The sequence below is a fragment of the Lepisosteus platostomus genome, chromosome 19 (assembly GCF_059453375.1).
Source record: "Lepisosteus platostomus isolate fLepPlt1 chromosome 19, fLepPlt1.hap1, whole genome shotgun sequence".
NCBI classification, from domain to species: domain Eukaryota; kingdom Metazoa; phylum Chordata; class Actinopteri; order Semionotiformes; family Lepisosteidae; genus Lepisosteus; species Lepisosteus platostomus.
In genome coordinates, this window is record NC_142629.1 from 19,743,788 (window position 1) to 19,759,675 (window position 15,888).

The 15,888-nt window shown below is 43.6% G+C and overlaps 1 long non-coding RNA gene across 2 annotated transcripts in view; it reads left to right on the top strand.

The window, feature by feature from the left end:
* Positions 1 to 14,065, top strand: part of LOC148645382 (uncharacterized) — a 106,721-nt gene extending 92,656 nt beyond the window's left edge. The window contains exons 25-30 of one of the 2 annotated variants that reach the window (XR_015928594.1): positions 2,731 to 2,798; positions 3,672 to 3,773; positions 4,706 to 7,423; positions 8,988 to 11,222; positions 11,632 to 12,937; positions 13,196 to 14,065. This is a non-coding gene — a long non-coding RNA (uncharacterized LOC148645382). Of the gene's footprint in view, positions 1 to 985; positions 2,063 to 2,730; positions 2,799 to 3,671; positions 3,774 to 4,705; positions 7,424 to 8,987; positions 11,223 to 11,631; positions 12,938 to 13,195 lie in introns of those variants that run through there. The other variant, XR_015928593.1, reaches the window with a different exon arrangement.
* Positions 14,066 to 15,888: the final 1,823 nt, after the last annotated feature.

Consider the following 15,888-nt stretch of genomic DNA (forward strand, 5'->3'; position numbering starts at 1 on the left):
GGAATATGAGATAAATAAAACTTTGTCAGGCTGATGAACTGCTTTTCTTAGGTCGTTACAGTGTGAAATATCTTCTGGCACAGCCTGACTTTATTACTTTCTCATTTGTAATTCACATATAGAATCCTAAACTGACTGTTGATTTCCTCCCTTCCTCTGTTGGCCTGTGCTGTTGACGCAGGGACTGGTCTCATACTAATGCTACATTAGTTTCTCTCCCATTGCAGAGTCCCTCTCTCACTGTCTAGTCTTCATCTTGACTGACTGCACCTCCCCTGCCCTCTCTCTGCACCGCTCTGACTCTCCTTTATCACCCCAGCTCTGCCTTTTACACACAGTATTCAAGAAGGTTTGCTTTTCAGTGTTAAAGTAGAACATCTGTCTGGCTCATGTCCTCCACGTCTCCAGGTCAGCTCTGGACAGTTTTTCCGGTTTCCTACAGCAGCTTCTCTCAATGACACAATGTGCCTGAATGATCCAGCACCTCAGTGTGTTTTCTGCTCCCTTTGGCTGCCTGCTTGTGTCCCATCTGAAATGGAACGGTGATGCCCCTTTCAAGATGGACAGCCAGGTCTTTGTAGCCTCAGTTCTGCAGAACTACAGGAAGTAGAACAACACAGGGGCAGAGCTGGTCTCTGAGGAATAACCTTCAAGTGATTTCACAGTGGCACAAGCTGACAATCTTGCTTGAACAGAAAAAAATTAATCTGTCTTTCTGGGTGGTGCAGACCTGTTTCTTAGTGCTGGCCCACTGAAATGGTAATCCCAGCCAGCGCTGGAGAGACATGAGATAGGGATCCTTGTGAAGTGTGGAATTAGAATAAGAAACCTAATTCATATTTACAACAGAAATTCCTGATGCGCAATAAGAAAAACGTTTATTCCACTATCAACTCAAATGTGTCCGGAAAACCCTCCCTGAATCTCGCCAGCTCCACTGTTCCCGTATTGAATGTCATGATTCCTTCTCTCCCTGTCGGCTAAGGGAAACCCGGAGTGGAAAAGCCTTTCACTGGACCCGGACTGCCGGCTAAGGAAAACCCGGTGTGGATCAGCCTTCCACCGGACCCGGACTGTCGGCTTAGGAAAACCCGGAGTGGATCAGCCTTCCACTGGATCCGGACTGTGAGCAGCTTTTGTCCAATCGGCGCTGAGATTTCAGCAGGAGGCGGGAGACATGCGGCTCTTGTCTAGTCACACGGCTTCAGTCCCGGGACTTTTCCGAGTTCCGACAGGCGGTGACACTTCCGAGAAATGTCCACTGGGCGGCGACAGAGATACACGAGTCTTAAAGCGCTATCGGAAAGACTTATGCGGAGATTGATCATCAATATAGATGATAACTGTGACCTTACTGAAAGCAGCCCTGAAACCTAACAACATTTATTTTGGTTATGTTGTGGTTTATAAACATTCAGGACTTTTTTACAAACTTATATAGAGAAAGAGACTAATTTACTTTTAAAGGAATACATTTGTTATGAAACATAATTATTAACGGAATGGTGTGAGAGGAGACCATGTTTGAACAGTTTCAAACAGATGTAAAGACGTACTGTGTCTAGTTGTAAGAACGTTGAAGCATGGACGGACCCTATCTGCATTTACCTTGTTTAATCTTTTTTTCATGTATCCCTGACAATACGATTGCTGCGTTATGTTTTCTTGTAGTTTTTGATCTCATAAAAAATACAAAAGACGCGAGTCGATGACGTCAAAATGTTGTCGCCCACAGGGCTTATGGGTAATATAGTCTCTATAGTTCACTGGGCTGCCCTGCCCCCGTGTTTCGCTGATTTGATTGAACGTTAGAATTAATTATATTAATACAATTTCAGCGTATTTATCGTCTCTTGTATTTCTATCTCTCTCTTCTGTGTTCCCTTGTGTGTATGTTTTCTTTTATTCACGTGTCTGCAGCGCTGGTTTATCGACCCGGCACATAAAGCAAACCCACTGTCCTCGTGTTTCTTTTAGCTCCAGTCTTGTTTGCAAACTTTTCTCCTGTGTTTATTTTACTTTGTCAATAAAACGTGGTTGCCGTGTCAACGGAGCTGTAAAAGTTGTTGAAACAGACGGCTTTTTTATCTAATCGGCGAGTCTCCGGTCGCGTCATGATCTGCATGTGGAGGTGAAAAGGTGAGAGACGCGGCGCAGCCGGTTGCAGCGCTGGGACCCTGGGCCTGTTTCTCTCTGGGAGCAACAGGAGGTGTGTGCGTGACTGCTCAGCTGCAGCAGGAGTCCAAGCGTGCACAGATTTCTTGTTGGGGTTTGTTGTTTGAAGTTTCTGTTTGTACGGATGAAGCAGTTGGGCCATCGCGTGGTCCGAGTTATAGCACGGGACGAGAGCTCCCGAAGAGCGCCTGCCTCCTGCCCGATTCGACGGCTAAAATCATCACAGACCGAGAGGAGCCAACAGGAATGCAAGTCTCTTCCGGTGAGGAGCCTCCGACACAGCCCCCAGTACTGGGTGTGCAGAAAGAATCCTATTCTACAGTTTTGGTGTGAAATGGCCTCCAGTTCTTGTAACATGATGGGTTTCTCTGGACTGCAGTCCCAGTGCACTCCGCTTTGGATATGCGGTGGTGTTTTCTACGATGGAAAACTCTTTGTTTGTACAGAATGGAAATGGCAGTCTGCATGTTTTAATAATCTAACGTGATCATGTACTACAGCTTAAACACTGAGCCAGGTGACGTTTGATTCTAAAAGATTTCTCTATCATTTCAGCGGCGCCTTGTCTGCGGCAGCCCGGCAGCTCCTGCTCGCCTCCAGCCGAGACTCTTCCCTCTCCAGAGGTGGGTTAGTGTTCTCAGCTCATCTTCTCTCACACAGCTGCGGGGTAGAAACGCTACTTCCACTGGGCAGAGAGCAGACGGGCAGTGGGAAGGGCAGCCCTGTGTTTGGGGATCAGGGCTGTCCCTGCTGAGGGATGCTTTCAGAGCCAAAGCAACTGGCGGGGTTATGAACTTTGTGATCCAAATAAGACATAGAAAGACAGAGAATGAGAAAGAAATAGTGTTGCATGCATCTAATCAAAATAGACTCTTTCAGACAAAACAAATATTGAACAAAAACTTAGTTGCAACTCACACTGCACTCTGTATCACAGAGATGTGTGCTTTTCTGGGTTGGATAGATCGATAGTGTGCTCTTGCTCAGTTGCTCTGCTCAATGCGTGGTCTTTTAACTCCGGCTGGGTACGAGCACCTCACTCTCCACACGGCTTTCCAAGGCTCTGTCATCGTGTGTGAGGATATTGTGTAGCTCGTGAAACAGTTCCCCCATTTGAGCCCTGGATTTACTGGGTACTTGAATACCTGAGTCTTGCCGTCAGTCCTGATCACCTTGTTTTTGTTCTGCAAGGACAAGGCACCTCCCCAGCACTGAACACAAACTGATACTGGCGGGTTGATTGTGTTGTGGGAAAATGGGCTGTGGTGTGAGTTTGTGTCTGTGTGCCCTGTGGGGGAGAGGTGTCCCCTGCAGCGTGAACAAACATGCAGACTCCACACAGACAGCGCCCCTGGAATCAACCACGGGGCCCGGTGCTATGAGGCAGCGATGCTAAGCACTGTGCCGCGGTGTTGCCCCCTTTGAAAATGTCTGACTTCTGTTTAATTTGAGGTCACAAGCTTATAAATGGTCTCACAACGTTTGTCTCATCTCAGGTTTCTCTGACCAGTCCCAAGGACCTGTAGTCACTGACAGCTTCTGCAGTCTGACGGTTCATTTCAGTAGGCTGGAGGGATGGCGCAATTATCCTCAAATCAGTGAGTATTGTTTTGCTCTTGTAACATGAAACATCAAAGAGAAGTCAACAGACCATTCCGAGAAACTGTTCAGACTGGCCCGTGGTGATTTTCTGGGTCCTTTAGTAAGCTGACCGGGACTGTGTCATCGACACACTTTGTGAGAAGTCAGTCTATGTGTTTGCTCTTGTAATCGTTCATGAACAAAGTGTGTAAGAGAGGGAGAAGATTCAGCCCTGGGGTGATCCAGTTTTCTATTTAACAACCTCAAACTGCAGGAGAGAAATGCTTCATTTCTAAGATGGAAATATTATCAGAAGGTATAATTAGCCATTTGTGTATATCATGTCCAAAAATATGTTTTCTATATGAAAATAATTTAGTAGAGACATTTGCTTAATAAGGCAGTAGAATAAATGTTGTGATGCTGGTGTGATGGTGCTCTCCAAAAAACTGATACAAATGGACAGAGAGACAAAGTGAGAAAGAAAATGTATACATAACAGACATATATGCTGAATACAATACAGTGCTACAAAGCACAGTACCCTAGAGTGAAGATGGAAATCATTCATTCTAGTGCAGAAGAAGTGAATCTGCTCGCAATGGTTTTCCTGTACAAATGGAAAACGTTGTGAATTCTACATAATTCACAGGAAACAAAATAAACAACTCATTCACTCACCTGCTGTCCGTGGGCGTCTCTGCTCAAATTTGATTTTTTTTCAAGAGCACCGTGACCCAGAGCTCAGTAATCGTTACGCTACTGAAGATCATTCAGTTTTTAATGCTTTTCATTTTAACTTCCTACTTGTTAGTATTTCCTCTTAGATGAGAATATTCTCTTCGGCGTGTCTTTATAGCTCTTCTCTTATTGCTCCTCTTGTCGGTAACCCGGTGTGAAAGCTCTCTCTGTCGGAATCAGTGTCTTACCTCTCCGTCTTGTGTTTCAGGTCTCCTCTGGCTGCCGACCCTGCCGTCGGGAAAGAACACATCCCGCACTGACCACACTGCTGGGTTTACTGTACGTGACAATAAAGAGCTTGAGCAACACATCTAATGTGATCTCTGTACGCTTCCCGAGGAGCAGAGATGATAAGGTCTGTGTCCGTTCCCGAGTCTTTGCGAGAGGCCTGTTTAGTCCCTCACTGAAATGATTTTAGATGCCTGTGAGTCGTGCCCACTGACAAATGAAATAGTGCAGCATAATGAGACTTCAAGCAAAGATCTCATTAGCCCCTTCTGTGAATCGGTGTCTCGCAAGAGATCTTCCATCTCTTAGAAAGTTTCACAGCTTCGACCTCTAGGTTAGAAATGACACCAATTGCACGTGGGTCCAGCAACGTTCTATATAGTGCACATCCCCATCGGGATGAAAAACAAAAATCCCCAGTGGGAGTCCAGTCTTTCCCTGCTACGCAAATTGCTTTTCGTTAGGTGAGGTTATTGGAGAATGTTGTACAGTTTCTTAATGCAATAGGGCGAGTAAGACTGAAGTGCCCCCCGTGTTGGCCGATCAGTGGAACGAAACTGAAAAAAGCTCCTTGAAACTGTGATTCATACACTTAGACACTGGCACAGCTTGGTGCTCACCTGCTGTCCGTGGGTGTCTCTGCTGAAATTTGATTTTTTTTTTCAGGAGCACTGTGACCCAGAGCTCAATAATCACTTAGCTACTGAAGATCATTCAGTTTTTAATGCTTTTCATTTTAACATCCTACTTGTTAGAATTTCCTCTTAGATGAGAATACTCTGGTACTTTTCCAACATGGGTCTTAGTTGAGTGAGCTTTATTAGAATAATTGAACAATACTTTCACCTGCACATAACACTCAGAGATTTTTCAAGGGTTAAATATGGGAGCTACGTTTCTTACATGTATCCTTTTGTAAGTTGATTCACAAAGCTTTCACCGCCTCCACTCCAGTGAATCACTTTGTTTAGCAAGTGATCAGGTGGAACAGTTTAATTTCTTCCTGCAAATAATGCCTTTTCCTTTTTCATCCCATTCAAGTCTCCGTCCTAGTTAAAGTCATTGTGATGTAGAACGGCAGTGGTCCAGTTGAAAGGTTCAAGGTTTCACTGTGTTTTAGAGTGCAGATAAAGAAGATAATAGGAGAGGAAACTGGAAAAGCCGTGACTCTGTCATTCCATTCAATTCAATTTATTTTCATATAGCGCCTTTCACAACAAGGTTGCCCCAAGGTGCTTAACAGTGCAAGTAAATATACATTTTGTGAATACAGAACTGAAGGCAATGGAGGAAAGGAACCAAAGGCTCCTCAGTAAGGAGAATAAAATCCTCTAGGGGTCCATGGTCAACTGGCTGCCCAACCCCTTTGGGCATGCTAACATTATATCATTAAAAAAAAAGAAATAAATGAATGCAGGTATTAATCAATCCATCCATCACGTCGTCTGTATGTCAGTACCCCATGCAGGTCTCTGCAGACCAGCAGAATCCTCCTAAACGATAGCTGTATCCACGATGCCCCTCTTGGATCCATGGCACTGATGCAGCATTCAACTCACATGGTGCCCAGCCCATGACGGACAGGCCTCTGAAACCATGCTGTGTACAGTATTTCTCCTCTGCAGCATCCCTGCGAGGCAGGACAGGTGCCTGACCTCTGAGAGCCTTGTAAGTAAGTAGAAGGAGTTTGAAGTCCGCCCCGTACATGATAGGAAGCCAATGAAGAGAGATAAGTATGGGGGTTATGTGGTCATACCTGTTGCTCCAAGTAACAATTCTAGCTGCTGCATTCTGTAAGTATTCAAACTCTTTGCTGTGACAAATCTAACATACTTTAGGCAGACAAAATGACCTTAAAAAGCCACATGATTTTTGAGTAGTCTGTCTGTGTGTAGTAACAGTGGTTCACATTATTTCAGAACGTATACTCCCGTCTCTGTAACTTTCCTCAGTCAGCTAGTGAACGTTCTGTATTTACACCACGAATGCACTACTTTATCTCGCGCGCGGTCACACTGGCCGTCCACAGGCACGGGCAGGAGCAGGGAAGACGAGGCCGCTCTGTAGTGCCCCTGTGGCTCTCCAGCAGAGGGGAGCACTTTGCTCAACAGCCCTGAGCCGAAGGACCCAGTAATAAAGCTGAAAATCTGGCAAGTCCCCCAGTCTCCCTGGGGCGCTGGAGAATATTTCATCTGATGCTGAGGTTCCTGTAACTCAACACAAAATTGAACACGGCGAGTTATGAGTTTGTGAAGAAGTGACAGCGGTACAATGTCAAGCAGGAAGTTAATCTGCAGGAAAGAATGAACTGAATCTCGTGATATTCAAGCACGCAGTGTGACATCCACTGTCTATTCAAATCTACTCTGCAAGTCTTACAATACTCTTTCATATACCATCTCCTGGTTATTGTTTTGTGAGTGCTTGAACTGTTTCTCAGTAGAAATAAGTCCGATAACTCACTGCTTCAGGATGCACACTATGGTCGATGAAACCTGTGGTGTAAGCAAGCGAAGAGAGATGGATCCTTCTAAAACACAGAGGCCATCGGGAGGGCAGAAACACTCTGCAACAGGTAGGAGCTGTGGAGCCGTGATTCCCCCGAGCCAGAGCCCTCGTCCTCCATCGACAGCGAACTGAGCTCCAGCGACTGGAGCAGCTACCTGCCGTCGTGGGACCTCCTGCAGATTGGGAACGGGTAAGGCAATTCGACACGAGCCCACTCCTCTTCCCACTGCCTACGCTCCTATAACAAATAGTTTCAGGGTGTTCAAGTACAGGATAAAGAGATTACAGGTGTTCCCAATTGGCTGAGGATACAACTGTCTCTCTGAGAAAGCACACAGAGGTGGACAAAGGAATTAAATGCATTTACAAGTCATTTCCTCTGTATCTGGTCTTTCTTTACATATCAGAAAAGTGAACTGGTGGCTGTTGGAAAGTGTCTGCTCCATACGTAATATACATGTAAAAGATGTGATTAAATATCTTGGTATTAAGTTTTCAAAAATCCAAAAAGAGATGTGATTTGATGTTCTTTACCAACGTAAAATAAAAAAAAAAATATTCATGGTTGTTATTTGTCAAACACAGGCAGAAGGAGGCCTAAATGCTACAGGATTTAGAGCATCTAATACCGATACCGACAGAGTATTATTTACAAAATTAAGCAAAGTAGGTGGTGTATGTTTCCCCTAATTTAATCATTCAGGAACTAGCGGCTAGAGAAAAAATAAACCCGTGCTTTGAAAACTGGGTTTAAAATAGTATAAGCGGGGTCAACAAATTAACTGGTGTGGATAATGAAATGTAGAATCAAGAAGATTTTATGAATAGATATAATGTTTGTGATAAGTCTGATAACAATCCGTCGTAACCAGAGCTACTCCTAGAGAGGTATTGATGCTTTTAAGAAACTAACAGTAGCCCATCAGAAACTATGGAAGAATTTACAACCTTTATTAGACTACAAGGAAAACAATTTAGTTCTACTTGTACTAATAAATACTTAAGATCCCTCTTGCAATCTCACAATATCTTGTCAAACTATTTTGGAGCACCTCTTTGGGGAAACTGAGTGGAATAAAACATGACCATTGTCAAACACATTTTGTATGAATAATAAGGTTAAGGCGTCATTACAAAATTGTACATTGAATCGACCCGGTAAAGATACATAGTGTGCAGAGATTTAAAAGTAATATAGATGATAATTGTCTTTTTCAAAGCAGCCCAGAAACCTTACGTTTGTTTTTGTTTTGTCCTGTTATTAAAACACTGAATTGATCGGCACAATTGTGTAAAGAAGGTTTCTTATTCTGACATTTATTGGTGAGAAATAGATGTTATTTTACTGCTCAATACTGCTGAACCGAATATAACATAATTTATCACTGACTTAATCATTATACTTGCTCGTTATTATATGTGCAAATAGCCTAAAGATAAGAAATAATCGAAATGGAATCATTAGACCGTATGTCGTAGTAGCAGAGTGTACTTCTCGCCTAATTGATGTGGTCGAGCAACACCACAGTCGCCTTACAATACGTCCGTTCTGTTGCTCTGACTTTCAGGTTCGGCAGTGGAATGGATTCCAGGGCAAACCCGTTCTCGTTTGATTATCCGTGTGAAATCTCGCCCAATATAACAGCAGTAAAATAACATCTATTTCTCACCAATAAATGTCAGAATGCACTGAAATGATCGTTACTATTTCTTCATTACGATCTCGTTATCGAAGCCTTTTCTTTTCTTGGTAGAAGTAAGGCGCTTCCAAATGGAAAGAAGTCACATCTGAAACACATGAGGGCACGTCTCCAAACTATTTCTAAATGTCCCAACATGAAAGCTGTGCTTACCTAGTCTGTATTTGCCTGTATAATGTACCCCAGTGATCTGTAATGTACTCTTGTGTGCATTGAATAGCATTTTTACTATTGCAATATAAATGTTAAAGAAGAGAAAACACAATAAGGTCGAATTAATCAACAACGCGAGGCGACGTCTGGAGTTCAACAACTCTCTGCCCTGCAATACGGTTTTCCAGGAGTCCGCAGTGCTTGACGAGCAGAGAGCGGAACCATAGCATCCTGGGCCGCGGCTCCACACCGATCTCAGCGACGGACCGGCTGTCGCGCAAATCACGCATCAGATCCGGATCCGTCGTGGTTAAGTGACGTCATAAGAGTGACGCACGGCGTGTCCAATCACCGCCGTTGGGTGGGAAAAGGCGGGACTTCCTTTTAGTTTGGGTGAGTGACACCGCTCCTAGCCAATCACCGCGGACTTCCGTGTTCTTACACGGAAATACCGCCCTCACCTTGAGTGACTCGGCTCGTATCCAATCAGCGCCGAGATTTCGGCAGGAGGCGGGATGGATACGGCTCTCGTCCAATCAGAATTTCCATTCCGGGACTGTACTGAATTACGGCGGGCGGTGACACTTCCGAGAAATGGCCACTGGGTGGCGACAGAGATAAACGAGTCTATGGCGGTGAGTCTCAAAGCGCTGTCGAAGACTTGTTGTGCAGATATTGAATTTTTTTTTTCAGAAGTGTAAATAGATTATACTATCTATGTACCCCTGATGACATTATTGATTTGCTATATATACTCTTGTTTTGTATTGTATCTATTTGTATTGCTACAAGAGTTCAAAAAGAACTGCACTTTCGACAGAGATACACGAGTCTATGGCGGCGAATCTTGAAGCGCCTCCTTACAGATCCTCGTTGTGCAGAGATTGAAAATCAAAACAGATGGTAACTGTGACTTTTGTGACAGCAACTCTGTAAGCTAATGTAAAGAAGGAAACTAATATTGACATTACTTTTAAAGAAGTAAAATCATGCAACATTTAAACCCGTTGAAAGTAATATGAAAATGTCGTTTGTATTTAAAAACATATGATACTTCCACGATATAATAACTAACGAAATGCTGTGGGAGGAGACCCATGTTTAAACACTTTAAAACGGATGTAAATGCGTTTGTACAGACAATTTGAAACATGTACGGACCTTATCTGCTTTTGTTTACTATTAAACAAGATTACTTGTTTAATCTTTTTGCATAACATGTACATGTATTATCGTATCTACCCCTGACTATACTCTATGTTATATGTATTCTTGTTTTTATGGCATGTATTGTTGTTCTAATTAAAAAGAAAAAAGACGCGAATCGATGACGTTGAAAGGAAGTCGCCCACAGGGCTTGTGGGAGATGTAGTCTCTCTAGTGCTCTAAAGCGCACTACAGAACACGTGCGCTGCCCACGCGTTCCGCAGATTTGATTGAGCATCAGAATTAATTATACAATTTCAGCGTATTAATCGTGTCGCGGATTTCTATGTCTCTCTTACAAGACGGACTCGGCAGGAGCCGTTTCTTGCTCTCCGGAGTGAAGCTGCTCTGGGAAGAGACGAGCAAATCTTCAGACTCTTTGTAAATGAGACATCATGACAGCTGCGCCGACCTGTTTGTGTAAAGAGCAGGAGTATTGTGTCCCCCTGATTGTGTTATGTGTACTCTAGTGTGTATTTTTCTTTCTGTTTTCTGTTCTGTGTATTTCACAAGCCTGTGACTGCAGCGCTCATCCTGCCTGCATGTTTGCAAACTTTTCTCCTGTGTTTATTTTACTTTGTTAAATAAAACGTGGTTGCCGGGGAAACGGTGCTGCAGAAGTTGTTGCGATCTGACCTCCAGCAGATAAACAGACGGCTTTTTTAATCTAATCAGCGAGCAAAGCAGAACCGTTAGTCTAGAAAGCGCTAGCTGGAGTATTTTGTGGACATTATGCGGAAGAAAAGGAAGAAACGGTGACTCGCAGGCTGTGGGACAGGACTATCAGGGACACATCAGCGCTGGAAACCAGACTCAAAGCGCTGGGCTCACTGGACCATGAGCGAGTCCTGCTGGGTGTGTTACTGCAGGAGTGAGGAGTCTCCGGTCTCCGGTCTCCGGTCGAGACCTGCATGTCTCCTGCATGTGGAGGTGAGAGACGGCGGCACAGTGGGTTCCAGCACTGAGACCCTGGATTTAATTCCTGGGGTGCTGTCTGCGTGGAGTTTGCATGCTCTGCCCCTGTTCTCGTGGGTCTGGTTTCCTGGGGTGCTGTGTGTGTGGAGTTTGCATGCTCTGCTTATGTTCTCGTGGGTCCGGATTTCTGGGGTGCTGACTATAGCAATGACCTCCTTCCTCTACAGATTTTTTTTTTTATTCCGGTGGGATCATCTGCAGACTTGATTCATTTCACAGAGTCAGCAGTAGATACACAGTTGTTAGCATAGGAGGAGTACAGAAGAGGTGACAGCAGTGCTGGGGACCCCGGTATCTCTTCCACTGAGGACCCTCTGGCACAACCAGAGGTGTGAAATTGCCTCCATTCTTTGTAAACTTACAGGTTTCTCTGGACTGCAGTCCCCTTGCGCTTCGCTTTGGATATGCTGTGCTGTTCTCTACAACAGAAGACCCTTTGTTTGGAAGGAATGGGAAGCTAAAAGCAGAGTCACAATCTCTGATACATCTAATCAAAACAGTAAGTTCTTTAAAACAACTCAAAACATTGTCATCAAATAAAAATGAATTTGCAAGTCAAGGTGCACCACTAAACCCCCCCCAAGGAAAACAAAATCCCCACCTGATCGCACTTGATCGTATCCGTCAACCTGAGTGACAAATTCATTGTGGATTACTACATGCGTGTGATCACCAACTGCTCTGGGATCAAAGACTATTTCGTTTGTTTTTTTAACATTGAGAATTAGGCTATTGTTGTCATGCCATTGCACAAACCTTTGGATTTCTGACATGTATACAGATAAGCTGCTACCTCTATGCATCAACTGGCGATGCTGTTCAGGACAGCTGTATTGTCTGAGCATGTGAAAATGAAGATGCTTTGACTACTGCTTGTACAATCATTTGTATAAAGTGTGAACAGCACTGGAGAGCTCACACAGCCCTGAGGGGCACCTGTGCTCATAGATCGTGACGTGGAAAGAGTTTTGTTGAGCCTGACATACTGTGTACGATTTGTTAAAAATGAATGGTACCATCGCATAATGTTATGGTTAACAGAGTTAGTGTGTGTTGCGTGTATTGTCTGTTTAGGATTCTGTGGCATTCCAGTTGGGAGGATGTTTTTACAGAACTCTGTGCGTGGAGTATCTACAGGCTGTTTGTCCCATTTAGTGTAATCTTGCTCAGTGAAGGGATCCCACACTTCCCTGCTGCATAGGGCAAAGGGTTTGATTGCACTTTTAATATTCAGAGCCCATTGTATTGGGGGATTGATGTTGTAGAGCCTCCTTTTACTGGCATGGAAAGCCCCGTGTGCCTGCTCCTTCAGTGACTTCACTGTCAGGAAAACCCCCAGATGAACTGATTGTCAGTCAGAGGTATGTGTAGCTGGTTGTGTTTCAAAGTGTTGTTCTTCAGTTGAGTCAAGTGTTGTCGACTGTGTCTTGGCCACAGGCCTTTCGTGGTCTGAGGGCCTGGGGTTTGTCTAGTGGCTCCTGCTCAGTGACTGGGGAGTCTAAGGGGTTGGGTGGTCTCTTATAGCCAATTGGAATATTTTCTGGTTTTCATATATGTTGTTCTGGTCTAATGCTTCTGTGTCTGGGATCTGTCGGTAGAAATTTTCACAGTATGTTTTCCAGACTGATCCATTCTGGAGGCTGGTTTTCATTCATTTCAATGATTCTATTGTTCCTAGAAATAGTTTACATTATATAGGATATATAGAATTTATGCATTGAAATTATCCTCCAATGTCTGAGAGTTGTCTGTGTGTGTTTTTGCTTTTCTTCTTGAGCGTGTGCTTGACCAACCAGCTCACAGATCAGAGTAGTGTGGTTGTGTTTTTGTGTTAGTTCTGGTAGTTCTTTTCGGGTGGGCAGCATGCACATTTTTTTCAAAACAACCCCATTTACAAATGATAAATTCCAATATACTGTAACAACGAGGATATTGTCATCTTGCAACAGAGATCTTAACTATTAATTACATCCACAAATATTTGTATCATTGTTTAGTCCCCAAATAACGCTCCTAGATTTTTTCAAGACTAACATGTATGAGCTGTACTTTACTTTGTAAAAATACTCTTCACCTAATAGTATCAGAATTGAGGAGAGACTTACAGGGATCTTTAAAACTTATAAACATGTAGCCCTTAAACTATATCGAAATACAAAAGGGTCTCTTTCTGTTCATCATAAGTGTCTATAATTTAATTTTCAGCACAGAGTGTATTTGACAAAAAATGCCATCAAACAAAAAGTGATTTGCAGCTCACAGTGCAGTTCTTGCAACCTCACAGGTGTATTTAAAACGTATGCGCTTGTAGACTGTCAGCTATATTGAATTAATAGGAACTCTGGAGTATCAGCATGTCATGCGGTTGAGTTGATCTGGGAGAAGGACCTGGCTGAACATCTGGGGCCTGAACAGTGGAATATTGTCTGGAAAGACGTACACAGTGTATTTCCGTACATCATGAACTTTATTTAATATTCTGCACAGAGTGTATCTGATGTGCGGGAAATGGTCCAATGCAGCCGTCTGTATCGGACTCGTGCTGGCGTTGTAAAGTGGGAAGCTGTCTGTTTTCATGTAGGATTTGGAAAGGCTTCCGGTTAGTGCAATATCGGTATTAAAAACTCTTTCACGTTTAAATGCAGTGGTCGCCTCTTAGGATCCCAAGAGCTTCTGATCTCTTAACTAGTTTCCAGGAAAAGAAAATCAAGAAAAGATCATAATTACTTGAATTTGTGCAAAAAGTGGAAAAATATAAGAAGAAGGAATATGAGATAAATAAAACTTTGTCAGGCTGATGAACTGCTTTTCTTAGGTTGTTACAGTGTGAAATATCTTCTGGCACAGCCTGACTTTATTACTTTCTCATTTGTAATACACATACAGAATTCTAAACTGTTGATTTCCTCCCTTCCTCTGTTGGCCTGTGTTGTTGACGCAGGGACTGGTCTCATACTAATGCTACATTAGTTTCTCTCCCATTGCAGAGTCCCTCTCTCACTGTCTAGTCTTCATCTTGACTGACTGCACAACACAGGGGGAGAGCTGGTCTCTGAGGAATATCCTTCAAGTGATTTCACAGTGGCACAAGCTGACAATCTTGCTTGAACATGAAAAAATTAATCTGTCTTTCTGGGTGGTGCAGACCTATTTCTTAGTGCTGGCCCACTGAAATGGTAATCCCAGCCAGCGCTGGAGAGACATGAGATAGAGGGATCCTTGTGAAGTGTGGAATTAGAATAAGAAACCTAATTCACATTTACAACAGAAATTCCTGATGCGCAATAAGAAAAATGTTTATTCCACTATCAACTCAAATGTGTCCGGAAAACCCTCCCTGAATGTCGCCAGCTCCACTGTTCCCGTATTCAATGTCATGATTCCTTCTCTCCCTTTCCCTGGAGAGACCCATCCTTGACCAGCTGGGATTGTTTGGGATACAAGAACATGACATTATTCTCTTATTCCATAAACATTGTTGTCCAAAGCTGTCATTTTCAAACCAAACCCCATTATATATCAGTAGAACTTTTTTTTGCACACGATTGAAATGGACTCGGCGCACAAGAGTTCAGTGCCAGAGACAGCACCCGGACTGCGTGGAGAAACAGTTGGATTTGCACAGAGAGACGTGTATCTTCTGCAGCTGGTGTAGGCTCTAAATGTCAAGTCCTGTCTGACCGCGTCATGACCACGAGCTCAGATGGCGACAATATCGGTGCACCTTGCAGTGGTGCGTACTTTGGCTGAGCTAAAACATGTTTTATCTTGGGCAACTTTACAACAGAAACAAAAGAAACTGAAAACCCTCTTATTTAACTACATTATAAGTATGCCAAAAGCGTGAGCAACTGAAGGAAAACATGAATTCTACATAGTTCACAGGAAACAAAATAAGTAACTGCAGCGATGATAATTCACTCACCTGCTGTCTGTGGGCATCCCTGCTCATCTTTGATTTTTTTTCAAAAGCACTCTGTGACCCAGAGCTCGGTAGTCAGTTCACTAGCGAAGATCATTCAGTTTTTAATGCTTTTCATTTTAACATCCTACCTGTTAATATTTCTTCTTAGATGAGAATATTCTCATTGCGTGTCTCTTATTCACTGCTCTTGTCAGTAACCCGGTGTGAAAGCTCTCTCTGTCGAAATCAATGTCTTACCTCTCCGTCTTGTGTTTCAGGTCTCCTCTGGCTGCTGACCCCGCCGTCGGGACAGAACACATCCCGCACTGACCACACTGCTGGGTTTACTGTACGTGACAATAAAGAGCTTGAGCAACACATCTAATGTGATCTCTGTACGCTTCCCGAGGAGCAGAGATGATAAGGTCTGTGTCCGTTCCCGAGTCTTTGCGAGAGGCTTGTTTAGTCCCTCACTGAAATGATTTTAGGTGCTTGTGAGTCGTGCCCACTGACAAATGAAATAGTGCAGCACAATGAGACTTCAGGCAAAGATTTCATTACCCCCTTCTGTGAATCGGTGTCTCGCGAGAGATCTTCCATCTCTTTGAAAGTTGCACAGCTTTGACTTCTAGGTTAGAAATGACACCAAATGCACGTAAGTCCAGCAACGTTCTACGTAGCGCACATCATAATCAGAATGACAAACAAACATCCACA